This window comes from Falco punctatus (assembly GCF_963210335.1).
Source record: "Falco punctatus genome assembly, chromosome: 3".
Classification (NCBI taxonomy): domain Eukaryota; kingdom Metazoa; phylum Chordata; class Aves; order Falconiformes; family Falconidae; genus Falco; species Falco punctatus.
Genome location: NC_137582.1, coordinates 74,687,406 through 74,714,035, shown reverse-complemented (window position 1 = coordinate 74,714,035; position 26,630 = coordinate 74,687,406). Strand labels below are relative to the sequence as shown.

General features: G+C 37.0%; 1 protein-coding gene across 1 annotated transcript in view; it reads right to left on the bottom strand.

The window, feature by feature from the left end:
- The window catches only part of IRX4 (iroquois homeobox 4), a 61,505-nt gene extending 34,875 nt beyond the window's left edge, over positions 1-26,630 (bottom strand). The window contains exon 1 of the mRNA XM_080379659.1: positions 1-26,630. This exon is cut by the window's left edge and continues 2,918 nt beyond it. The gene's annotated coding sequence lies outside the window, so the exon portion shown is untranslated.

The following is a 26,630-nucleotide window of genomic DNA, read 5'->3' as shown; positions in this document are numbered from 1 at the left end:
GGGGAACACTGGTCGGCAATGAATCTGGGAAGGTGCTTGCAACCAGAGCAATAGCTTTTGGGCAGCACTCCCAAAAAATGATGGGCCAGAGCCCATGGCTGGAAGGGCCTTTGTAGATTTTGCTTGATGTTGTTCACGATGTTAAAGATTGTCTTTCTCCCTCTCTTTTTAAAAATGACCAATAATGAATGCTAAGGTTTCAACTGCTTTTAAACTATTAAAAGGTGCTCTTTTCACTGTAGAAATGTTGTTGGTCCTGTCTGTCCTGGCATTCTTTGGCATTCTTTCCCCTTTCTGTAGCTAGATCAATGCCCTCTCTGCTGTGAAAAGGCCATCATTAAATGATACCAAGTGGTTAAAAACCTTAATTTTCCATGTCATTAGACAAACAGCACTGGTGATAGCACCACATATTTCCATTCAGAAGGGAAATACCATTTAACTGCCAGCGTCAATTCTTGTAGCACCATAGCTATTCTTTGAAGACCTACTTTCCAAGAGGTCAGATGGGAGAAAACACTAGCTTGATCTCTTACTTTTTTGGCCTTTATTTTCCTGGAGAGGTTAATAAATCACATCTAGTCAAGGAATAATATACTAATGCTTGTCTCATAACTCACGCACACTATGAAGGTCCTAGAAATGCATTAGCTTAATCATGAAATCTCTCAGATAATTTACGTAACTGGAGTAATTTCACAGGAAAGCAAATGCAATTCAGAATGTAGTAAATACATGGCTAGGAATCAGATTTTCACTAAAACTATTTTCGTCCTCATCTGGTTTGTTTTATGCTAGCCTCAGAGCAGCAAGGTTTATCTTAATGTGCAGGGATCCATACAGGTACATTTCTTTCCTTTTTCTCACATTAAATTCATTACGGGATGTTCAAAAGACTGATACACATTAGAAAACCTTTAGGCATTTCAGTGTAAAAGGGATGGTTTATTAAAAGGATAGGTTATTACTCTGAGCAATGACTTCAGTGTGTACAATTAAATGTGAAATGTTTATCTGGTGCTGACCTGCATTGGTCAGAATCTGTACAACTATACTTTTATTCATAAATGTGCACCTAAGTGAACAAAACATGTTTATTTTCAGATTCTTTGTGGTCATTTGTGGGTCCTTTGTAGTCCACAAAGGTATAGGTTCATAATGATTTTTAAAATAATTTTCTAAGCAAGCGTTACCATAATTCCATTTGTGAGCCCATGATTTTGAGAAGGTATTTGTTCTGTGGTAGGGAAAAATGGTAATACATTTAGAGAAATAGCTAAGGCTGTCTTAGTGTAATCAATACGTGGATGGGTGGAGATAATTTTTATTTTAGGATGACAACAGCACCATTTTAAAGGCTTAAAAGCTTAGCCATTTCAACCCCCCTTGAAGACCCTGAAAAGGCAGAAGATACCGAGTGAGTCAGCACCAAGTCCTCCCTCCTCCACTGCAGCTTTGCCTGTACCCGGAGGGTAGCCTGAGCCTGCAGACCTTGCCCAGGTGAGCAATGCTACTGAGGTGGAGCTCCAGGGAAGCAGTGCAAGAATGAGCTCCTTCCTCCATGTTATACAACTGACGAGAAGTGGACCATGGGTCTAATCCCACCGATCTTCCAGTCAGTGAGCAGTTCCATAAAATGCTACTCGTGAGCACTCACTTCTTACACAAAAGGGATTATAGAAGAGAACTGACCGTGTCTCAGAAAACAAAGATGCAATTAAAGCTGTGTTTGTAGTTTTCAGTTAGGGTTATCTTTCAATGCAGGATGAACCATCATTTTTTTCCTGCTAATTATTTTCATTAGCTGTTTTAACTCTTCCTGAGAGCTCTTAATAATTGCTTCAGAGCAGAATGTGTAAAACTGAAAATTATTTATGGCACTGATTAGAACTACAGACTACTAATATGGGTAGTCAGGAATAATTCACCATAGCAGGAAAAGCATTATTTAATTGTTTAATATAGAAGTTTAATTGTGCTTGCATATAATTATCATGTAAATATCACTGTGATCACTTTAAGACGTTATTTCTAAGTGTGCCAAAATTCTGAAGCAATCTGAAAAGAATTAATTTTTTTCTTGCCTCCCTTCACAAGTCTCTCAAGTGCACTATATGTTTTAACTTAAACCAAAATATAGCCAAAGGCAGACAGGAGTTCCAACAGTGACCAGTGTAATACTCACTGCTTTTAATTACTGTAACAATAAATCACACAGGAATGTCCTCCAGGAACTAAATGATTTTCTAAAAACATTTGAGAATATTTTTGAAATTCAATTAATTGAAGGCACCAGATAAAAGGTACACATTCTTAATGGCTATAAAATAACCCTAAGGGATGTAACTGAGCTCCAAGCTTAACTTCAAAGTGTGACAGAAATACTTACTGTATTACTTTAAAAGTATTCAGATCAATGAATCAGTTAAAATTACTTATACATTTACCAACCTTTTCATTTTCTTTCTGAATATGATAGAAAGAATTGCTCTCATTTCCCAGGATACAAAAAGCAGTTGAGACCTGTAAAAGAAATTGTAATTAAAGCCAGCCTTCAGTCAAAATTGGAATTAGGAATTTTTGGTTGACACAAGATAAAGGGGCCAGTGAAACATAAAAGTGGCTTGATAAAACATACGTTTAGACATTTTATACTGAAATTTAACTGGTTTGTGGAGATATTTCAGGTTCTGGGATTAAAACTATCCTTAAAGCCAGTAAGCATTTTTCTGTTGAGTTCAGTAGAACCAGGATGTCACCCTGCAATCTGTATTGTGTGCAGATGTATACCTGACAGGCTATCAGATTATGGGCCAAATCAGTTGTGTCCTTTTTTTTTTTTTTTCTTTTTGGACTAATCATGCTAACTTGAACATCCACATGGCTTTACAAGGTGCTGAACATCTCAAACAGGCATAGCATGCCTTCAGCTTTTGCGGGTAGTAGTCTGCGGCAGTATGCCAGCTAATGCTCAGTAGGATTTGACTCTATGAATAAATACCTTGGCATTTGGCCTGTAGTTTATGAGCAACAGAGGTTGTTTTAAAATAGAAGTGTTTAAATCGTCACAATTTTCTGATTTGCAAGGTGATTTTATAACCTGGGAAAGTGTTAAGAATATGTAGAAGCTGAACTGTTGCTACTAGTTAATTTGCTTTAGCAGAGATGCTCCATTCAGAGCAGCTCTTCCTTACCCTCTGTAATCTCAGTCTATAGCTATGCTCCTGATTGTACCCAGGTCATGAAAGCAGATCATGGACACACAGTCATCATACCATAGAGGTAAGGGTTAATTTCCAACCTTTGAAAAATGGCTGCTTATTATAAATATTCACTGATGAGAGATAATTAAACTGCACGTATATTATTCCTTAGCACAGAAAGTTTAGATATAGTGGAACCAGAATTATGTGTGCACGTACATTCATGCACATCTGTGTCTGTGCATTTGTATGTACATGTGCACACACAGAGGGAAAGGATGAAGAGAAGGGACTATATTCCAAGAGAAGAATGAAAATACTCTGTTAAAGACTAATTACAGTATTTTCCAATTTTCAGTACTCACTCATAATTTTCTTAGTAGCATGTTAACGTTTTCTCTATGTTTAAAATGTTTAAACTGAGACAGTAAAAAAATGACAGTAATGCTGCAGAGATAAATGCATCTTTATCCCTTCTGTTTCTTTTCTTTGGTTGTTCAAAATCATAAACATCATAAGAATCTTGAGCATTTAATATTGATGTTATGTCATGGAAATGTAACAATTTTATGTAGCTCCACGCAGTAATTCTGCACCCCACAGGTGTGACGTGGGTGGGAGAGTCACTGAGCAATGGAAACATCCACAGCAGATTGCTATTGCAGAAATACAGTTGCTGACAATACATGTGTTGTTATATAAAAGTTATTTTCAGATTGAATGTAATAATACAAGACTAAAACCACCATTAAGACTCAGGTTTCATCAAAGAACTCTGTTTAATAAGGGTAACAGCCTAACCATGACACTCTTTTAATCAGGGTCTGTGGAATGTAGAAGACAGTTTGATATTTTTATTTTGATGGGCAAATACCCATAATATTCACAACAGACTTACTGCTACCAAATTAGCACCTGCGACCTGCAGCCAGGTCCAAATCAATTCTGCATAAAAAAGCCTGAACTTTGTATTAAATGTTTATTCCACCAAGTACTCCAATTCACTGCTCACAAGCATTTAATGGCTTTTCTTTTCTGAAGACTATGCAGTACAAAGATCTTTTTCCAGAATAGTTAGGTTGTTTATCTCAGAAGGGCTGTTTGTCTAATAAAAGAACACATGGAATCACGAGTATATGATCTCCATAGATTCTGAGAAACTCTAGGACATTCCTACATTTCCCTCTTTTCTCTCTCCTGCTTTGAAAATCAATAAATATTAGAACTTTTTTTTTTTTTTTTTTTTTTTAACCTGTGGTGAAATGGTTGAACTGCAGTAATGTAGAAGAGCTAAGTAAAAAACCAAGGCAGAATAGTGGCTTCAGATTAAAGCTGGGTAAACCTGGGGTAACTTGTCTAGAAAGTAGAATAATTTCATTGAAAATACATGTCAGGCAAGGTTAAATATGATTAATAAAGGCAAAGGTATGCTGATACCTCTAATTTTTAGGTTTGCAAAAAGTCAATGCAGTCAAGATATGAAATGTAGTCATGTTTGTCTTAAGGTGCTATGTTTTATCTGGACTGTATTTCCCAGTTAATACTCCTCCTCCTCCTCCTCGCCCAAGCACCTGATTTCATAGCAGATAGAGCTATCAGTCCTAAGGACGCAGACAGTGGCAGCTGAGGGATTTCTGCAAAGTCCTCAGTAATGTAAAAGGAAGAACCTTCCCTGGGATGACTCCATTTCTTGTCTTTGCCCATATCCAGAGACAACTGTGGGAGGTAAAAGATGAAGAGACATCTGCAGCTGCACGTGTCCACAGACAGCGTGTTGTTTGACATTTCAAACCTCATACAAGGCTCCCAGCCGTGCTCCATTCCCATACCAGCCTACTTTCCATGTGGAAGCAGAGCAGAGTAGGAAAAGAGCTGCTTATCCAGCAACCAAGCAAATGTCAATACCATGCTCAAACCCAGCGTGGTCGGGGATGCAGCAGAGCCAGCAGTGATGTTGGTGAAGGTGGTTACTGTGGCTGCCCATGCATCACCTGGAAGAAATTTCAGCTGAGGCAACACGATGGAGCCAAAGGTCAATGACAACCCATAGCACCACAGCCACTTCCAGGTTCTCCAGCTCTCACCCAGGCTGTAAAAGCACACCTATTGCAAGTTTGGCCAGGTGGTCATGTGAGCTGCCAGCTGCCTGTAGTCAGCCAAGTTAAGAAGTTTGAGTGAGATGAGTGTGGGATCTGTTCTTTTCCAGTATTACCTAAATGCAGGCAATGCAGGCAACCCCTGGGCTTGCCCAGACACAGTAGCAGGAGCTCAGCTGGACCCTTGATTTTTTGTACGTTGTCACTTTCAGCTTTAACCAATAATTGTAACCTTGAGCTGCCAAATCTGTTTTGTGGTTCCCTGTGGGACTGTTGTTGGCTTGCAGTTTTGCATCGGGTTTTCTTACCAAAAGGTGGTTAGCCACTTTACGCTACCATGTAAAGAAATACCTTCTAACTCTATCAGGTCCTGGGCCTCAGACAGTGCTTTCTAGTCTTGCTGAGCATTTGGGAGGAGGACTTTCTGGAAACAGCAGTCCCAGCTGACTACTCTTTCATGAAACTTAAAGACTTGAAACAGAAAGAATGGTGGAATAAACCCCAAGATGATCTGAAAAAGAAAAAGCTATAGATAGATGTAGAGGACTCCATTAAATGTAAGACTTACAAATCTGAATTTTTCCTATTTAAGATATGTTACGTGAATTACACCACTGGGAAAAAGCAGATGGGTATATGACAGTCACTCCTGAAAACAGAGTGGGTTGCAGGAGGACTGGGAGGGCAGCTTGTTCCTCTGGCCCATGTTATGTTGGCCCTTGAGTTATGTGATCCTAAATAGCTTTTTTTGAGCAAATTGTGAGTCATGTGACTGTAATGGTTGACCTTTGTGTGAGAGAAGAAGCAAAGCCAAAGGTAATTTTTTTTCCCTACTTAATGCAATATATTTACTTTCAAGAAACCTAGTTTAATCTGTGTTTCAGTAATCACCAATAAATTCATTAGGGTTTCTAACCTCTCTTTCTTTTTCCTGGAGTTACAAAGCACTGTGGCTTGCTAGCTAAGCAATCCCCAGCATTGCTCATCTGCAGTTTAGAGAACTTAAAATTATTTAGACCAGCTTTGCGAAGGCACTTCAGAATTACTAAGAGACAGGCAGGGGGGAAATTTATGAATTTATAAAAATACAGTCATTAAAGCTGCAGTTCAGGAACCCAGTCCCAATTCCCTCTTCATTTTATTTCTTTCTTTCACTGAACCGCATGAGTTTACTCTTGTCTTGCTTTGATTGCATTAAAAAGGCACACGAAACACTGAGAAAAAGGATGATGACGAAAAACTTTATCTGTTTTGAATGCCACTTTTCCTTTTTGTACTTGTGTTATTCACATGGAAGTGCATGTGCCAAGATAAATTTGTTCAATATTACAATTTATAAAATTTTATATAGAACTAGGAAAAACAGTCAGTTGTAACAATACAAATAAAGAATGAATCTTGTGTTACAGATGAATCATGTAATTAGTGAATTCTGCTAAGGATAGTAGTCATTCGTTACCTCAGATCTGGAAGCTATTTTGAAATGCTCTGAAAAGCTGAATGAGAAGAATACTGTTTATCTTCAAAATCAAGTTCAGAGAACTTACCTTCAAGCAAATGATGGCATTTGCAAGTAGCAATCACACTACAGAGTAAATGCTAAGGGGAATTGAACTTAAAGCAGTCTAATATAGAAGCTTGACTGAAATAAAACTTAGAAGGAGTTTTCCAGAAAATTATTAAAAAAGATAAAAAGGTTATAGTGAAAAACAGCAAGACAGATGAAGGCCTAGGACATTCACACCAGACACTTCTCTCTGCCACTTTTACATGGGCATTGCAGAACCATGTTCTAGCGCAACTGAATCCCATCAAAACTCCTGTGTAAGCCCAGTATTTTTCTTTTCTTTGGAAGGAAAGGTTTGTGCTAGTACAATATAGATCTATGTAAGTGGTACAGGTTCTGTGTTTGCAACCAATTTGATTTTGTTTCCTCTGCTGGATTTAACTTCATAAATAGTGTTTGCAATGGATCAAATAAGCAAAATGATGTGGTAAAATTGCCTGTTCCAAAACACTTTTAAACACATAAACAGCAGTCTAGCTTTTATCCCTAAGTAGTTAGAAGCTTAATTTAGCAGGATTCTGGAAAAGAACGGTAATTCTGTAGGTAAATAAAATGCCTAGAATCTTTCCTCTCACTTCATCTGTCGCTAAGATTTGCAAAGACATAAATGATCATGTCTCAGGGCATAAGCCAACTGCTGAACTTGAGCTGCTTTAAGAGCTGCTTTTTAGTCTTTCTCTGTAGCAGATGGTAGTGGTCAGTATTAGAAGTGGGATACTTGATGGATAGACTGTAGTTCTGTTTCAGAATAGCCATTTCCATATTTCTTCCAGATTCAGTTTTTCTTTCTCCTTTCTTGACTGCCAAGATTATCGAGCATATTTACCCCAACACACTGCTCATGGTCTTGTTTTTAAAACTTTCATTGAAGACAGATTTATGTGGACTTCTGTTAACCAGTTTAGAGGAAATTGTCCTTCTGGCAGCAATATATTCTTGGGAATCTGTCAATGTTAATTCTTTCTTTAGCTGTTGAACCAAACCAGGAGTCAAAATACATATTTAGGAACCTAAATAAGTTTTTCAGTTTCTGAGCATCAGCAGTTTCCACTCTGGTTAGTAACAGCTGATGCTCAGCGTCTCTTTGACTAGGTCTCTCTTTGGAGAAAGCTCTTAACTCTTTTATGTATCAAGGGATGGAACTCATTTCCTCATGCCAACGTTTGCAGAAAGGGATGCATAAAGTCACATTTAGGAAGGAAATTTCATTTAGAGATTTAACAGTTACAAAAGCAAAGTAAGAATTGGTCTTATCTTGTGACTAAGACAGTACATTTAGAAGTAAAAAACCCTTGCAGTGTGTTCCCTGATGCATTTAAGGCAATTGTGATGAAAGAATCAGGTCTAAAGGAGCAGGGCAGGAACCTGAACTCAAGTGTTCTGTAAGTCAGATTGAACATGTGTCAATGGTTTCCCACAGTCAAAACATTCAGATTTTAATTCTGAAGTGGAAATTCTGACAGTGTTTCCTTTTTTTTTTTTTTTTTTTTTTTAAAACATATTGGAAACCTTGAGAGTAGAGGTAGAACAGAACTGGTCCCTTCAGGGAACTTTTCACTTAAATCCACATATACGCAGCCTGATTTCAACAGTTATAGTGAGTACACAAGCACTCTCTAGACATCCACAGGGCCTGAACAATGACAGAAGAATGGTGGAGTGGGAAGGTATGTGGCAGAAAGGTTCTCTTTTCTGAAATCCAGGCATAATTGAGTGATTTCAAACAAATGTATCTACATATGCATATACACATACATAGATAGAGATAGATATTAATGGGAAGGACTATTTTTCATCCCTGTCTTTGAAAATACTGCTCTAAAAGTTTTATAATGTAACTGAATCAAAAGCAATTTAAATTAATTAACTTGTTAGGGAAATTCTCAGAAAATGTTAATCTTTCCTTGAAAATACAGTCTGCCCTAAGCTGGAAAAAGCAAGCAAACCTGGTTGCAGTTAATAAAACCTGACATTGTTTAGTTGAAAATGCTTCAAAAGGCAGAAATATCTGGTAAGTAGCCAGAAGGGGAAAAAAATGATAAAAACTTATTTTGCCCCTTTAAGTGCTTAATATCAACTTACTGGTAGCAACTGGGAATGGGAACAAATTACATTAGTTTAATGATATGCACCTAACTAGAAGACCAAAAAGTAGAAATTGGATTCTTGTCTCTTCTAACACTTGATGTCTCTGTGGTTAAATCCTTTAGATCTTTGTTGTTAATCTGAATCCAATACTTTAGACAAAGATCTATTTTCCCACTTCAGAGATAATGGAGAACTCCTAGAAGGGAGGTTAAGAAAAACTCTGGAGTACTTACTGCAAATTAGGATTTCCTGGCTTTTTTTTTTTTTTAATAAGTGATAGTAGCATGGAATATATTGTGGCAAATAGACCAGGTAAAGGACACTTCTGACTAATTTCACTTGCACTCATATTCTTCAACACAGGATTTGTATAAATATTGTAAAGGCTTACTCTCAGCCACTGACCCAGGCATTGTTATGAATCATTTGGTTGTGTATTCTGTGACTATTAGACCTTAATTTCCCTAAATACGCGTATATTATTCTATAGATTCCAGTTTCTTCAGATAGAGAAATTCTTATTTCCAGGGCTATCTGTTTCTTTAATTTCCTTCTTGTATACTCTGATATGTTCCAAGTTTAGGTATTACTTTACAGCGTATGTAATTTTCACAATACAGTTTTATCTTTTGCAAGTTTATTAAGCATTAAACTGCTATTGAAAAAAGTAAGATTGTACTTAAAAATTGCAAGATAAAAGAAAAGCCTTTGAGTAGCTTTACATTATTTAAATGTGAATAATTGCTCTTTGGAAATTCTCACTAACATTACCTAATATCAGATGGCATCTGTATTTACAGCATTTCAACACCAAGAGTATTTGACTCCTAAGAATCTAGCTGAGGACTGGCCACATACATGGTCCTTTCTGGGCAAAAGCACATTCAGTTCTACCACTGCAATATGGCTTGCTATCTTGCCCAGAGTTGTTACCACTGAAAGCAGAAAGCTGTTCAATAAGACTTTGATAAGCTGTCCACAGAATATTTGGCACTGATTCTCTGTTTGTTGTGTGACAAAAAGTTTCCAACCTGCCCTTTCTATTGTGATAGGAAAAATACGTTCCACCTCATGCAGTTAAGGAGTATTTTGTCAGTGTAGATTGCCTCCTCTGACAATCAGACCAGACTCTGAAATCAAGAATTCCTTTTCATCAGGGTCTGTAGATTCCTTATAATCCTGAAGAACCATTGAACTACTGTTCTCTCGTTTACACCCCCTTCCTGGTCAGGCAGTACCTGTCCTTTCTTTGGAAGGCTCAGCCATAAATTCAAGGTTCTTACTGTCATTTAAAAAGACTACTCTAGAAGGTGTTTCTTAGCATTTGGGCCTCCTGGTTTACCATGTGTTATGGTCCCTTCTCATCTTTTGAGTATCAAGAAACAGATTTTGAGATACTGGCATTGTCAGACAAGTGAGACACTGTAATCATCAACTTGGAAGCACAGAGGTATGCCTGTGCCTTGGCTACTTTACTTTGCAGCAGAATGTACAAAAGTTTTGATGCCCTGTAGACCAACAATCTCTCAATAACAAAGGATGACGTTACCCTTCCATGTGGAAGTTCCAATACTTGCTCAAATGATATGCATTTGCTTAGCCTGAAGATGTCAGGATTAGGCTGGATTCAGAGTGCACCCTTCATTTCCAGGAAGGATCCTTCCTCTTAGATTATGAAAGAGCTAGGAGAAATACATTTCGAAATTGCCCTTGATTCACTTTCTCTGGGAACAGTTCTGGAGCACAAGATTTATTTCTTTGTGATTACTTCTGAATGTTTTGGGTATATTTATTTTCTCTTCCAAGGAGATTTTCTGTGAAGCCTTTTTGGAGATGGCTGCTAGAATATGTATAAATGTCCACATTCTATTTGAAGAATATGACTTTATACTCAACCAAATGTTTGGAACCCTACATACAATTAATTTTCTAATTACATAATGGGGATATTGGCTTTCTATATGGCTGCCCTGCTGCTTACTGCTATACTAGCTTAATGTGAAGGATTTTTAATATTATTATCCTCTATTTTCATGTCTGTTTTAAGCTACAGGAAAGACATGGCTTGTATTTTTGTCAGATAAGAATGGTAAGAGAAATTTTTGAAAAAGGAGGTGCTTGCTAATCATTTTGTTGTCATTACCTCCTGTTTCCTACTCTACACTCTTTCCTACCTACTTTCCTTCCTCGAACCAGCTAGTTGGATTTGGACATTCTGGTTTGAAGAAGGTGGTTGTAAACTTGTTCTGGATAAATCTGGGTACCTCAGAGTCATTTGTACTCCCTGTCTCCAGACCATGGAACTGTTATTTAACTAAAGTGAGCAATAAGCAGTGTTTGTTTACAGATGGACTTTGGAAAGGAGGAGGAGGAGATTACGGTAGACTGAATTAATAGTAAGTAATTCTTTCCATAGAAAAATGGTCTGTGTGTGATTCTGTGAAAAAGGACTTACAGTCATTTCAGTGAGTTACTAATTTGTTTACCTTGAAGTAAAATCATACCTCTAGAGCCAGCCAGTTTTTATACTGAGGTGCAGAAGAGCTGTCCCGTGTGGCAACGTGATGGATAACTTCATTATACAACTTAAGAAGCTCTTCTTCCCTTTCTTGTACCTTTTCACACTCTAGTTAATCACCTCACCCTGGTTAAACTAACTGACTACTTCAGCATTAAAAGTATGCAAAATTAACATCTTACTGCACCAGTGCCAGATAAAGGCAGTCTTTTCCACCTGGAAAATAGCCAGCCCTGTTTAAATGATTCTGGATTCTCCACCTAATGTGTAGCCCAGCTGATGCCATTCCCAATAAGTGGTTGAGTCATGCTTTCCACTTCCATCCCTTCTCCATCTTTTTTCATGATTAAAATATAATGTGAGGATAGCTGTCCTGGGCCATCCCTGTCTTAGATAGTGGCAGATATTGACTACTGAGTGTATATGAAGAGGAGGAGGTGTCCTGGTTTCAGCTGAGATGGAGTTAATTCTCTTCTTAGGAGCTAGTGTGGTGCTGTGTTTTGGCTTTGATGTGAGAGTTTTCAGTTCCTCAGGCCTTGCTAGCAAGAAGGCTGGAGAGGCACAAGGGATTGAGAAGGGACACAGCCAGGTCAGCTGATCTGAACTAGCCAAAGAGGTATTCCATACCATGGGATGTCATGCCTGGTATGTAACCTGGGGGGCTGGCCAGGGCGGGCAGGTCATGGCACAGGGACTGGCTGGGCATCGTTCAGCAGGTAGTGAGCAGTTGCATTGTGTACCACATGTTCCTTTCTTCCTTTGCCTCTGTATTTTATTCTTTCCCTCCCTCTTTTCATTACAACTGTTGTTGTCATCATTGTTATTATTCTTTCATTTTTATTCTATTTCAATTATTAAATTGATCTTATCTCAACCCTTGAGTTTTACATTCCTTTCAAACTCTCCTCCCCATCTGGAGATGGTGGTGCTGTATGGTGCTTTATTACCAGCTGGGGTTAAACCACAACAGGAGGCGACAGAGATTTTTCTGCAGAATAATCTGTCAACCTCCAGCAATCTGTGGTTCAAGGATTTCCTGCATCCAATATGATGAAGTCCTGGTTACCATTACTAGGTCTGATCCTGATCCTTACCTGTGTGGCTGACATCCTGCTCAGCCTTGGCCTGTCCTAGGGATGTGCCCTGGAGGTTTCTGCTTCTCCATTGTATCTAATGTGAAATGACTTTTTTCCCCTTGCTGTGAAAATATGGTTTCTTTCACCTTGCTATGAAAATATGTTTTCTTTTACCTTGCTATGTACATTTTCCATCTTTTTGGGATGGAGGACAGAATCAGACCTGTGCACAGTGTTCAGCATATTGGTTCTCTTTAGATTTATACAGTGACATAAGATTTTTTTGTTTGTTTTTATTTTTTTATTTCTTGAAACACTTTAATGATCAAGATTTTCAGTTTGTAGTCTCATAAAACTGGGTGAAAATTGTTTTTATCCCTGGGGCCTAAATCATGTACAACCCTTTTACAGAAATTGCTGCAATTTTTAATAAGGAATGTATCTATTTGAGAGGCTGTTCCCAACCACATCAGGCTTGCAGTTTTTTGGAGTCTTCATTAGTGTAAGGATTTGTATCTGCCAGACCTTATCTGCCCTTCTGATAGATATTGAGATGGATTCTCCTGTTACAAGTCTTTACAGGGTAAAATTCACTGCACTTTCTTTTTGTAAGCAATGCTTATAATCTCTCCGTAAATTCTGGGATTCTGTTATCAAACAATAAGAACAGTGCTGAAGCACTATTTTGAGATAGTTATTAAAAGACTCTTTTTCTTGTTTCTTTTCAATTGAAACATTTTTCCTGAAAACTCTTGCATGAACACAGTTTGAAAAAGAAAACCAGTATGACATCACATTTTGTCACCATCAATCATTTGCTATGCAAATTGAGATGCCTACAGGACTTCAGAGTTCAAGGCCTGCCTGCACACGGGGCTTGTACAAACAATGAAAGATTTACAATGTGAGTAATAAGTACTTTCAGGAAAACACCGATTACAAATCAAAGTATAAAAGGATATGGATAGGGAAAGAAAAAAGAGCAAATGCTGATCACAAAAGGGAAACAAAGGGAATAGTGAATACAGCTGGTAAAACAGTTTTATGAAACACTTTTATTTGAAAAATATACGTTAAATACTTTTGCCTGAAATTTGTACTTATTTTTCAAATTCTGAGCAGCTTTGAAAATGAAATGTTTTAGAAATAAATTTAAAAGCCCTGAAAGAGATCAAAGGTCCATCCACACCTTGTTTCTGAGAAGTTTACAGAGGATGCCTATGCTAACACAGCACCAGGGCAAGAATATAGTGATGTTCTCCCAGGCTCCAACTATTCTCAGACCAGGATCTGTGATAAAGGTAATACCTCTGTGTTTAGTGGGTCCTGATTTTTTTTTCCTTGCATTAATTTTCTGATTCCTTGTTTACTTGCTCTGCATTTCAGCATTTGCAACTTCCTGTGGCAAGGAGTTCCAACACTTGTGTGCTTATTGTATGAAGTATTATCTTTTGCTCATTTTGAACTTGCCACATGCTGATTTCATGCTGCAATTCTTTGCCTGCTGGCATTCACTGGAAAAGTACATTCAGTATCTAATAACAAAAGAATGGAAGATACTGTACTGGGACAAATCAGGATGGCAACATATTTCCCATCAAGACAAGATAGGCCAGACTGTTGTCATGTTAAATGAAAGTCCCAAAGCTGCCGAACTTCCCAAAAGGCAGAAAACATCATTCCTCTTTCTGGTGCAGTACTCCCCAGCAGCCTCCCCCAGATCTGTTTCTGAAAGGATTTTCCAACTCCTTTGAAGCTACTGGCAAAGGTGCGTTAAAGGTAGACCTCAGGTGTAACAATAAAACGGCTTTAAGTGCAAGTATAGATTGGATTGAATATAGAAGATAGTGCCTGTTACAACATTAGTGAATGGCAAACTGAGAGGAAAAATCCTCAGGCATAAAACTGCCTCCTATTTTGCTGGCTGCTTATGCAACCAGAGAAGAAGCTGTATTTGCAGGCATGTTCCTCTGCTCTTTCTGGTTGTTATGAATGACTTGATAATCATGATAAATTCTGACCAGGCTTCTGACCATGTAGAGTCTCTAGGGAAAAAACCTTACTTTTGATATTCAACTCACCAGAGGACTGTGGACTAGGAATCTGAGATGCTTTCCAGGAAACAGGTGTCTCTATGTGCAATGAATGACACCAAACCATATCCATAATTCTATATGAACAATAATAACAAAAAAAGACCATGAGACGTGCTTTGTTATCTAGTACTGAAATACCTCACTCAATTTTTAATCCTCTGCTCTAGTAAGAACCTAAAGAGAATTTCCTGGCAGTGACATAGGTTAATCAGTTTTACTCTACCCAGTAGGCTTTGAAAAAGAGATTTGCATCCAGATCCTTGCTGGCAACATTAAGTTAACACCCCTTTTCGATAAATAACTGTCCAATTTTCTGTCATCAAACTGGGCACAATCATATGATGAGGTATGATAAGCAGGAAAAGCCAGATCAATTTTGAGCAACCTATACAGAGGTCTCAGATAAAAACCGAGAAATCAAATGCAAGATTACTGTCCTAGTGCAGGAGGAACCTGTTCATGGCACTGGCTATTATCTATCAATAAAGTGTAAGCTGTAAGAATAACCTTCTTTGAAGGTAATCGTCTATTCTAATTTTAGTCTGACACTTGTTGATTTATACATCGAAGAATTAAGTTTTCTGTCCTTAAGGAAATTTATTCTATGGGGATGTCCTGAATGTCCCCACTGGTCTCCACATGCTTTCAGAACAGGGCAAGTCTCCTGTAGGTTTTCCATCATATTTGCCACACAAAGCTCTTAGGATACTTTAGATCATGTTAAATGTCTCTATGTGCCATGTTCAGGCAACGGAATGCCCCCCTTCCATCCTGTTCATTTTTGAGCTGTTGGGCTCAATTGTATGCTATCACAGTGAGTTCTTCTGCTTCCCTTCGCATGAGAAAAGGATGAAATTCCTTTTCTAGGTCATTAATATTCCTTTAATTTTATTGGCTGTTTCCTTGGCTTTTTGCAATGAGATCGATAAGAGTTCACCATTTGCTCTTGCCTTTGCATGCATTACCTGCCTTACATGTTTCCTCTCCAAAGGAAAGAATCCTGATCCCTAAAAGCTTTCATTTCATGAAAATCTGGTATTATATTTGGATTTATGTTCTGTGAACACCTTCCATTTGCACTCTATTATTTATTTTAAATGAGGTGACTAGATTTAAGCACTACATTCAAAATGAAGGTATACGACTGGTCTCTAGTAGTATGTGTTAATTTGTAGCATGTTGGTGTCCACAAGCCTCCAGACTGCGTAAGGTTCCTTTGGGCTGCATACTGTGCAAACATGGAGCTCTTGCCTGGAAGATCTTCCAATCAAATTTTAAAACAGATGTTAAAAAGGTGAATAAATTATAGAAACGAGAAAGAAGTGTGCAAGGGAATAAAATGGTTTATGAGTAGTTAGCGCAAACCCAACTAATCTGATTGTTGACGGCATGATATCATTTTCAAGTATTATTTTAATCTAATTTTTATACATTTTCAAATTTAGTCCCCCAAATACACAAATAATTATGTTAATAGAGATGCCAACAATGATGCATTGTCTCCTGTTCCCAACTCCCAGATGAAATTCGTTCACTTAGGGCTTGTGAAGGTGTATTGTCAGCTCAGATCATATTGAATGTTTTACCTCCCACTGTACATTAACATGCCTTTGTTAACATGGAGTTTTAACTGCAGTCAGGCTGTGCAGTTGTCTATCTTTTAAAGTGCCTCTGGAATGCCATGCAGTTCTTCCTGGTTTTCAGTAACCTAATTATTTTGACATTTGTGAATATGCCACCTTGGACTTCACCTTTCCCCAAATAATTAATAGACAAATGAATTAATCATTTCCCTGCATTTTTAAAAGAGTTCCAATATTATGTCTATTGTTTAAGTGAGGAACACAGTACAGGAATAATCACAAAGCCAAAGGAGTAGCCTGTTTCCTGGGCCATTACCTATAAAAATAACCATCAGCTGGTGGTTTTGAATTAGAAATCGTTGCTAAGCAAAGGCTGGAGGTAGCTCCTTACTCTAGGTCTGCCTTAAACAGAAGCAAGTCACAGTCTTTGGTTATTCTGAGCCAGCGGAGGATATTGACTCTAAAGTTGTCTTTGAAGAGAAAATGCTGATTTTACCTCTTGTGTTTGAAAAGAAAGATGTCCACAGGTTTCAAATGCAGGAATGTGTGCTGGGAAAGCATACAGTGTCTTAGGTAGAAAATACTGATCAGTGCACAGCTGAAAAGTAGTGTCTTAATATTCACCTAGAAGTAGACCTTGTAACCCATTGGCAAAAGCAGGAAGAGCACTGAAAAATAAATCTGTGCATGAGTTTTTAGTCTGAGACTAAATTTAAAGATAAAGATGTGGCTTCAGACAGATTTCATGGCAATATTCTGATCTAGAAATGCCGGTAAGTTACTGTGATCATCGTTTCAGAGGTAAGATGGTTATTTCTTAGCCAAATATAGCTAGAAAAAGGAGTCTGGTCACAGTAGCTTCTTTTACATAGTCAAGTAGCAGAGAATCTCTCTTTTTGAAGTAGCGGCCTTTTGATACAAAGGATGGTGCTGTAAATTACCTCATGGGACTGTTCATACTTACTGGAGTTTTCAAAAGCTTGAAGCTTCTGAATTCCTACGGAAAGTAACAGAAATCAGGCAATTTTAAAAAATCCACTAAGTGTCTGTTTTCTTGGTCCTGTGTTGAGATACTGGTAGTGTCATATTAATTTCTGAACATTTGGGTTAATTTTCTAAATTATTTACAAGCTTTTAAAATTCTACCTTGGACGCTTCAGTAGACTGTGGGGCCACAACTGAATACAGTCTTTTTGCCATTTCAGATAATTTAAGTTTATGAGAGTAAACAAAACTGAGGGAAACTGGGAGAATGATCTCTGAATAGAATAAAGATTAATTAATGGATTTCCTGCAGAGAGCAGACACAAGTTACTTTTAAGGCAATCTATTCTTAGGGATGAAAATTACTTTCTTATAGACCCTACCAATTTGGAAATACAAAGATTCAGAGCACAGATGGTTGAAATAGTTGGCACATCAGTTACTATCAGCTTTTTGTCACTTCTAATTCCTGCATTTTGTTTTCTGCCCTGGAAGAGTTCCCAGGTACAAACAACACTTTACGCAGCTTTGTTGGTGGCAGCTGATATTGTTTCAGTTCTGAATTTCACATTACTAAAAAGACCCTGGGAGAAATTCAGAGAACAACAAAAATAATCCAGATCGAAACAATAGGAGACAAAATTGGTTTATAGAGACAGAGTATAAAAGTGAGGCAGGCATGAATGGCTTTGTCAAGAGGTAACTACGGAGGCAAGGTGGTAAAAAAGACAGAGCAGTATCCTAATAGTGTTTAATGGCTGGAGATTTTTCATATTCAGGAAATTCATATGTTTAAGAAGATGCAATTATGAGTAAAAAAAGGAAAGTGAGAAAAAAATCAGGTATATGAAATATTGTAGCATCAAGACGTTAGATTGCAAAATGGTTTAGTAATTAAACATTTAAGTTAGGAGAGTATTCCTGCTAAGGAAAGCTATGGTACATGCGCTGGGTGAGACTGTGGGTGTGATTCAGCTTCCAAACTCAGACAACTAACAGAAGTGTCTATTGATAGTGGGGATGTTCACATATGAGTGATTGTCTAAGTCCTCTCAGAGTCATCTGGGCTTTGGGACTTGTTCATTGGCCTGAATGTAGACACCCAGCATCATTTAAGTTGCCATGGGCATCACTTTTATCCAAAAGATCTGGCAGATCCAGCACAAGTTGTAGGGGATACCCATGCCCCACTGGAGCAGCAGTTGGTGGCCGGGCAGGTTTCAGTAGCAGGAACCTGCCTTGGGCTCCAGATGCTATTGGCCACGTTGGCAAAATCTCCTTCCACTTCAGAGTGAGCTGAGACCCCACTACCCTCAGCTTGTGTGCAGACACCTACTGTAAACATGTGAAGTGATGTTTCAGAGTCCAGAGCTGAATCCTGCCTTAGGTGTGTTTTTCATCTAATCTTTCTATGACAAGGTAATTTCTGCAGTTAAAGCATACAGTCATCTACTGATTATAAAGTAACCTCAGCTACAGAGGATCTGGAAATTAATTCTGATGTGTAATTAAATCATATGCTGTCTTTTCTTTTATAATGCTCTCAGAATAACATGATAAAATTCCATTTTTTAACTGAATGAAATTTTAACAGTTTTGAAAATTATTTGTATTTTTCCATCTGCTTTTGTGAAATCTTTTGGGATACTAAAAATCTAAGCAAAAATATTCCAAACTCTTTCCTATTACTATCTCTGTTTACGTTGGTAAAGTCACAAACTCCACGATTCTAAATAACTTAATTATTTAGCATTATCTGAATAATATGTAATAAAAAGAGACAAATCATCATGTTTTTTTCAGTAGCAAGTGCATCATACCTGAGTAAATGACCTGACTTTTCCATTAGAGATGACATGGCATGCTCAGAGTACTCACACTCAAAAGAAATGAAGATTTATTTTTAACAGTTTGATGAACATTTAAATACAGAAATGGTTCAGCAAATCTTTCTGATAGTTTTTTTCTCTTTTTGTATCTAGTTCACGTTATAAATAGCACATAATTTTGACTTTTAAAATATTCTGATATTTTAAGAATCAAAATATAAGTATGTCTCAGAGTTCAGTACCTGCAATGTTTGTGTCAAATGATCTTTCACTACTAGTTTCCATGGAAAAGTAAAGTTTTACTAAAATTTCGAGGCCTGCTGGGAAAAAAACAACAGTAAAACCATACCTGATTTGCTTATTTCAAAGATCCAGATAAATTTGAGTGAAATATAATTTGATATATTTTACAATCTACCTAACATGCAATGAAATCAGTTAAGTATTTTCTGTTAGGACTGTTCCCCTTACTCATGAGCAGCCACTCTGTAACAACACATTATCAGGAAAAGCTGGGCTTACAGCTCACCATTAGCAGCTGATCATAAAACTGCACTTCAAAAAGATGACAAAACCTAGATAAACTATAATTCACAATGTAAAACCAAAAAGCTCAAGCCTAAAAGAAATTGTTTTATTGTCTGAAGCTGAAAGAATAGACATGTAGATATTCTGTATTGTGCTTTGTGCCTGCTTTTATCTTCAATAAAGGATGACAGTGTTACAAATTTCTGGAAGAGGTCAAGCACTGTCACTTCTATCAAATGTGGTATCAGCATTTTTTTTTAGTGGTTTTGGAACAATTTTAACTGCTTTACCTTGGCTTAGGAAGTGAGTTAACTGCTTGCTTTGGACTACTATTTTGATTCTTGCAGCGAAATTTGAGGGACCACTGAGGAAACTAATTAAACACTCAGAAGACAGGAAAATCCCTATCTGAGTGTATAAAGAAAAGGGTTGTTGTCTTTTAATGTATTTTATTATTGGCTTGCTGCCTTTGTCAGTATATCCCATTTCCAAGTACTAAATCATTGTGTAGGTTGAAATCCTTTAACTCTGTAGTTTCCCAGAATAATTTGTTGAGGCTGGGAAATGAAGGACTAACCTACTGGTTGAATAATAAGCTGGTACTTCTCAAATTTGACTCTCCGGTGGATAACTTTCTATCTGAAGCTCCTCTTTAAGTTGCATTTAATATTACTATTTAATGTAACTTGATTAGGACTTGAAGATATTAAGGTGAAAAACTCTTGTATTAAATAAGGAAGTTGTGAATTCTGTCTGTGTAACAGTTGTCGACAAAGCAACCCTGTGAAGGAGGAATTATCTGTACATCTTAGCTATGTGTAGTAGCCAGGGATGTATGACCTGGTTTTCTGTGATTAGGTAGCTGCCTTACTGTAACTCATGTACAGTATGTGTTAGGATTTGTTTTGCACAGGGATCTTTACTGCTAATTTCACATAGCAACAAGATTATGCAGCTTAGTGTATAGTAGAAACACAGAAAGAAGCACTTAGGGTTTTCTTTTCTGATCTCTAGGTTAGAAAAAACTCATTGGATTAACAGCTATCGGAATGAAATACCCTGTGATATGTATTTCAGGAATATAAATAAATGTTGAACCTCAGTGGATACTTGTGGAAAAATCCTTACAAAGCAAACTGAAAATGCTAGTAATTCTTGAATTGTTGAATAATTTGATGTATGTAATCTGCTGTCACATTCTTTCATGTTCACATACAGGGGCATGAAAAATGCTGGTTTTGCATACTAGATTGTAAAAAGTAAATTTAAAGGTACTGGACTGATACATGTGATATGTGATGCTAATGCTTCTTAAAAGAGGAGACATGAGCAGAAGCAATCAGCCAAATAAATTTGTATTTTGTGTCAATGTACTAAAGAAATCTGTAATGACTCAGGGTTGTTGTTTTTTTTTTTTTTTTTTTTTTTTTTTTTTTTTTAAGTTAAGAGATCTTGTTTTACAGTGATTGTACCTGTTAGGGGAACATGGTAGATTCGATTGGAAATAAGATACTCAAAGCACTTGTGTATATAAGTTTGAAAACAGGCTGTGATATGATGACTCCCCAAAGTCTTAATTGTGGTAAGTAGGAGTTGAGCAAATAACAGAACGAGTGGGATGCCATGGGTTAAGCAGCCTTTCAGCTCACAGCTAGGCGGCAAGTGAGAACTGGAGAAACAAAGACGAGGGGAGGGGTGCGGGGAATAAAGTGCACTGGTAATTTAATGCTTCTTTTGATACAACAGTACTCACATTGGTCAAAAAGTTACGGATTTATGGAAGAGGTTGGATGGACCTTTGGTGTGCTATATGGTAAGAAGGAATGCAAAAGTTTTGCTTTTTAGTATGTGTGTTCAATCTTAGGTCCTATATCTGGTAAGTTATCAAAGTTTTACTGAAGTCAGGATATTTCAGGTAAGGAAGGCTATGATTCAGTTCTTCATCTTCCCAAAACATCCATAAAAAATAGCAAAACCAATCTGTGCATTTTCAACAAAGAAATTAAGATTTGAAAGCAGAAAACTAGATACAACAATTGCAGTGGGAAACAGAGTAGAAAAGGAAGGTTAGTTCAATCAATAGTCCTCTCTGTACCTTTTGTACATGCTTCAGTAGTTCTCCTTCCATTCTTCTGTATCAGGCCACTTTGTAGGATTAGGACAGATGAGTGATTATAGCTAAAATCTAAACCCCACTGGGATTAGGTCAAAACTTTCCTAATCTCTTTCTGCATTTTCAGTGATGTTTTCTGCATTTTTCCTTGAAATAGCCCAGACCATGGATCCCAATCCTGTCTGCCATAGCTTTATGCGTACTCAGGCCTTTGTAGGACCCACCTCAGCATATTGAACCCAGTTATGCCCCCATTTGATTGCTTATTCTCAATGAAATTTCCATAGGATTTCAGTCACTGTAACAACTTGATCTGAATTTATGCTGTGCACTGGCCTTTAAGTCAGGGAAGCTGCAAATGCTTGTTAGAAGGACATAATTTGATTTCAGGCCAGAGTCTGTATTTTGAGATTTTTGGCTGGGATTTTTTTCACCCCCCAAAGCTAAAGTAATTTGAAAAGGTCTTCATGCAAGTAGAAAACATTCTATTTGAACACTTTCTGAAGGTGAGCACAAAGGGAACATCTTGCATCATGTATTTTGTAAGTCATGGAAACATTGGTCATCCAACACCAGATTCTGCTAACTCTTCTTGTGTGTGTCTAACACACCTTCCTCCACAGATAATTCCACTGATTTCAAATAAGTAATTATGTTTATTAATATAATTATGTTAGCACAAGAGCTCTCTCTAGTGGAGCCAATGATGCTTTACTGGTTGTGTTGCTCAGATACTGAAAAATAGTAGAAATACTTAATCCTGCTGTCTCCTAAATACAGCTAATATCAGAATAGCATTACAGTCACACAGCATATGAGGAATAATGTACCTGAAAAATACCTTAAAAGCACAATTTACAAAAGGTGCTGGAGTTAAATCTTTGCCACTTACTGACATCTTTGCCCTCAGCAGACCCTGGATTCTTTTGAAGGTCCCCATGGGCTGTTTAAGAAGAACATGAGGTTGTTTCTGAATATCCAGTTATATTTGTCAAGCCTTTTTTTCCACTGTTCTTTTCTGAGATATGGTGACTAGAACTGGACAAAATGCAGAAGGTACTGATACTGTGTCTGTTCCATCAGAGGACCATCACACTGTGTTACATTTATGTCTCTCATCCTGCTCCTTAAAGAACAGCCCAAGCCCTACCACTGTGCCAGGTACAGCAGCTTTCAAGAAAACACTGTAGTAAGTAAAGAAGTTCAGGAGACAACTGGTCCATTCAAACAGCCTTTTCCTTCAGCCAAGTGGCTGGCTTTTATAGCCAGAAGAAAGCAGACATCAAGTGAAAAACCTTACAGATGTGTGCAACATAATAGTTCATTTTACATTAATCAAATATGGGTTCTGTTGACTTTCTGGTTACTTTGCACTTAATGGGTAAGGCAAATGAAAAATCTAAGACAGACAGTGGTTTTGGAGAGAGCAAGAATTTACATTGCGTAGTCTTTCTCCCTTTTTGAAAAATGAGTTTTCAGATTCTGATGTGTTTGGCTTTCATAACTACAGCTATTTTTCCTTTAGATTTTCAGAAGCCCTGTATGAGCTGCTAAAGAAACAAACTCTTTCTGCTGTGGAAACTATATTGCTTGGCTTGGAAATCAGTTAAATTGACTAGTAAAAATAGCATGTTTAAATTCCTTCAGTGCTTGTTTTTGTATGATTTATCCTTCTTGAATGTCATCAGAGGCAAATTCATGCAAGCATCTGCGCTCCTCATCTTTGGCTTCTCTTAGAGTTAAAGGAGAGAAATGTGCACCTCCAGGGGCTCGGATCACGTCCTTTTAAAAATGACATCTAAAGTAGATCATGTCAATCACGACTTAAAATGCCCTTTTTATACCCAGTTTGAACATGAAAAGAAAAGTGAATGGATGGTCTGCTGCTATCTGCAGGACCAAAGGAAAAGTTTTCTTTCCTTCTCCGTGATAGGACAAACTGTTTCAAGAAGCAATTGACTCAAAGGTGTTACCAAGAATCTAATAGAAAGCGTTATGGGGAGCTGAAGAAATGTAACTGAGACACTAACCTGGCTTGTAGGAACATTATTACTGGTGAGGAGGAAAAGAGTGTGGTCTGTCCATCCGTTCTGTTTGAATCTGGCAGGGCTGGCAGTTGGAAGGTTGTAGTTTTTCTCTAAGACTGAACACACTGATATGGCCATCACTTGAAGCTGAAACTTTAGGTGTTCACATTGTTACTTTTACACATTTACTTCTTCAAATGGGTGTTCACTTCAGTTTTGATTTTGTACGTTGGCATTTGAAGAAAAGCAAGCTTCCTTCATGCCTGCCTTCTTTTATTCCTTTTCTTCCTTGATTTGTGCAATACAGAATCACCATCCCTGACAATGACAGATAAATTGCAATTTCTGGGTTGAACAGTTAATGTCTCAAGTGTTTTATTCATGGGCACCATATGCAAAAAGTGAGTAGTTTTTCCTATTGTGGAAAAGTAATGTTATGTTCAGAACTGCCAAAGTTACTTGAATTTGACTTAGCTGTGTTTTCAGGTGAACCTAGAAATAAATGGAAAGTCAAAAAAAGCAGCTACATGTAAAATACATAGTATACCTGTAGTTCTAATTCTTTTAGGTCACAAAATATTCAAATGCATTCACAGTATTTTTGATTGAAAGAATTTGTAATTGGATTTCCAAACATGCTGCTTTCATCTTGGGCAGTACAATATGCACTTTGATAATAACATGGCTATGTCATTAGAAAGAAGTCCATTTACTATTTTAGGCATAAAATGAGATACAGAAGACAATAAAATGCTTTCTAACATAATGCACCTTATTTTTTATTGTATTCAATAGAGCCATGATGAATAAGTAATCTTGTAAGTGCATCAGAAGTACACCTTGGCTGATCTCTTCGAGGTGCTGAGATTTCACTGCTATTGAGATTATTCATAATATTACTTTAATTTCTAATAAAGTGCATAGAACTTTATAATGGATCAAAATATATGCCCACAAGCTGCTTAGATCATCTGCTGGAAGAGGCAAACTTCCACACTGTAAAAGTAATCCAAGACAGGAGGAAAGGAAATTAAATGAAGATGAAAAGTAACATCCTCAAAATTACTTCTTTTTTAAAGATAAAGCCCATAAATAATAATTTCCTTATTTTCACTTATTCATACCCTTTTACTAGTGGTTGAGCTATATATCTATAAGCTGTTCTGGGCATTAGTTACATTTCCCCCTATATTTAATGCTATCTCATGCAAATTAGATTTGCAGCAAACTAATCTGGTCCAGGTAGTAAACGTCACTGCCTGAATTATTTTTATTCACCCATTCCTTTTTTTTCCTATAGCATTTATGCAATTACCAGTGCTAGTGGGATTCTCCCCTCCCTCCCACCATGAAATCAGAAAAAATTAAATCCAAGGAATCTAAATAAGGTTTACAATTTTTTCTATCTATTTTTTCTTTTCTAGGAGAAATAGAAAGGAGCTTTATTTGCTTTTAAGACATCCACAATTTAAACTTTAATATCAGAACAGAATATTCCTGATAATAACAGCATTTATTATATTCATAGTAAATTCTTAAAAGTGGGTGATTTTGCAGCCTCAGAGACAATAGCAAAATCAATAGAGTAGTTCTTTGGAAGAAGGTGTGCAGCTCTGGTTTTAGACTCAGCATGTTATACTTGGCAGCTGTGCCTGCTTAATAATAAAGACGCTTTTATGACTACAAGCATATCTAGACTGATTTTACATCGTATTTGTTTTGAATTTTGTTGCTCATAGGGAGAAAAGGAGGCTTTTGAATTGATCATTGTTTCTTTTTAAAAGTACATTTGAATTATGTACTTCACTGGATAAAGTATCACAAAATAAAATCTGGTAATTGTTCTAGTTTTTGAAAATGTACATTGGTATTAATGTTTTTGATGTTAATAATACCCTTTCTCTAGAAATGATGAAACATTGAAAATAATTGGGGATTAATTTTGCACATTGAGCCTTCATATTCTGAAGCTCACTTGATGTTCAAAATTGCACCTACTGAAACAAACCTTTTTGAAAGCCATGCTTCCTCTTGAAAAGATTTCTTTTGAAACCTTAATGAATCAGGCAGAGATTGGTTGTACTGTCTATTGCCAAATATAGTCTCTGGCACTTGTTGGTGTGTTTTGTTTTGGTTTTTTTTTTTTTTGACTGAAAGGCTGGCTATGAATTCAGTTTTAGAATATAAAAAGCAATCCATGATGTATTGCAAGAACTTAAAGTGGAAAATGTCAGCTACTATAATGGCTAATTAGATGAAATTTATTGCTCATATCTGAAGTATATCATAGTTGGATTTCAATGCCCTCATCCTAGTTGTTGCTATAGTGAGTTGGGTACTGTACAAACAGATAGCCAATGTTTTCCAAAATATAGCCCTTTTAAAGAAACCAAAGATACCAGAGATTCTGAGTCCATTTTATTAACCGAAATAATTTATTTAAGAACAAGAGGTGTCATGCCAGTTCTTTTGGATAACTTTTAATGTTGAATCTGTTTCCATTTAGAAAACTAGATTCAGATAATTAAAAGATTAACATCATAGAACATAGATTTAGTTTCAAATTACATTTTTAAATTATCTTATAAAATAAATATACATGTTTCCTTTTTGTTTTATGAGTGAAGTTGAAGTCAGTTACTGACAACACTGGTGCTGGTCCTGCAAAGAATTGTGCACATATTTAACTTTTCTCTTGCAAGAAACTTCCTCTATTTCAGCCGGTCTGCTCCTGATGTTGAAGTTAAACTCATGTGACCAGAGACTTTTTCAGATCAGGAGTTACACAAGACTGATGTAAAATGCAGGAAAGAGAAATAATCTGTAAGTAAATCAACATTGTTTCATTACATTTTTTCCTTATATGTTTATTTTTTTTTTAAAATCTTAGTTTGTGATAGGAACAGACTTACTATTGTTGCA